Source organism: Arachis duranensis, chromosome 5 (assembly GCF_000817695.3).
Source record: "Arachis duranensis cultivar V14167 chromosome 5, aradu.V14167.gnm2.J7QH, whole genome shotgun sequence".
Lineage (NCBI taxonomy): Eukaryota > Viridiplantae > Streptophyta > Magnoliopsida > Fabales > Fabaceae > Arachis > Arachis duranensis.
The window spans coordinates 24,045,231-24,046,359 of NC_029776.3; positions in this window are offsets into that span (position 1 = coordinate 24,045,231).

The window sequence follows — 1,129 nt, forward strand, 5'->3', positions numbered from 1 at the left end:
GTGAAGAGGGTGCTCAATGGAAGAGAGATTCAAGAGGGAAGCCGGTTCAACTAAGAAGGCATGACCTCAAGCCCGTGGCTACGGGATGGTTGGAGTTTATACAATGCTCAATCATTTCCACTAGCAATCGGTCCGAAGTTACTATAGACCGGGCTATCATGATTCATAGCATCATGATTGGAGAGGAAGTAGAAGTTCATGAGGTTATATCCTAAGAACTTTATAAGGTGGTAGACAAGTCCTCTATCTTGGCACGGTTAGCCTTTCCTCATCTCATTTGTCACCTCTGTTATTCAGTTGGAGTTGACATAGAGGGAGACATCCTCATTGATGAGGACAAGCCCATCACTAAGAAAAGGATGGAGCAAACAAGAGATCCCACTCATCATGAAATCCCTGAGATGCCTCAAGGGATGCACCTTCCTCCAAAACTATTGGGAGCAAATCAACACTTTCCTAGGAGAATTGAGTTCCAACATGGGACAACTAAGGGTGGAGCACCAAGAATATTCCATTCTCCTCCATGAAATTAGAGAAGATCAAAGAATCATGAGAGATGAGCAACAAAGGCAAAGAAGAGACATTGAGGAGCTCAAGCACTCCATAAGATCTTCAAGAGGAAGAACAAGCCGCCATCACTAAGGTGGACCCGTTCTTTAACTTCCTTGTTCTTTATTTTCCTGTTTTTTGAAAATTTTTATGCTTATGTTTATCCATGTTTGTGTCTTATGATCATTAGTGTCTTAGTGTTTATGCCTTAAAGTTATGAATGTCCTATGAATCCATCACCTTTTTTAAATAAAAAATGTTCTTAATTGAAAAAGAGAAGAATTGCATGAATTTCAAATTTGATAACAAATTAATTATTTTGATGTGGTGGCAATACTTTGACCTCTGAATGTATGCTTGAACAGTGCATATGTCTTTTGAATTTGTTGTTCATGAATGTTAAAATTGTTGGCTCTTAAAAGAATGATGAAAAAGGAGACATGTTACTGAGGATCTAAAAAATCATAAAAATGATTCTTGAAGCAAGAAAAAGCAGTGAATTCAAAAAAAATGAAAAAAAAGAGAGAAAGGAAGCAAGCAGAAAAAGCCAATAGCCCTTTAAACCAAAAGGCAAGGGTGA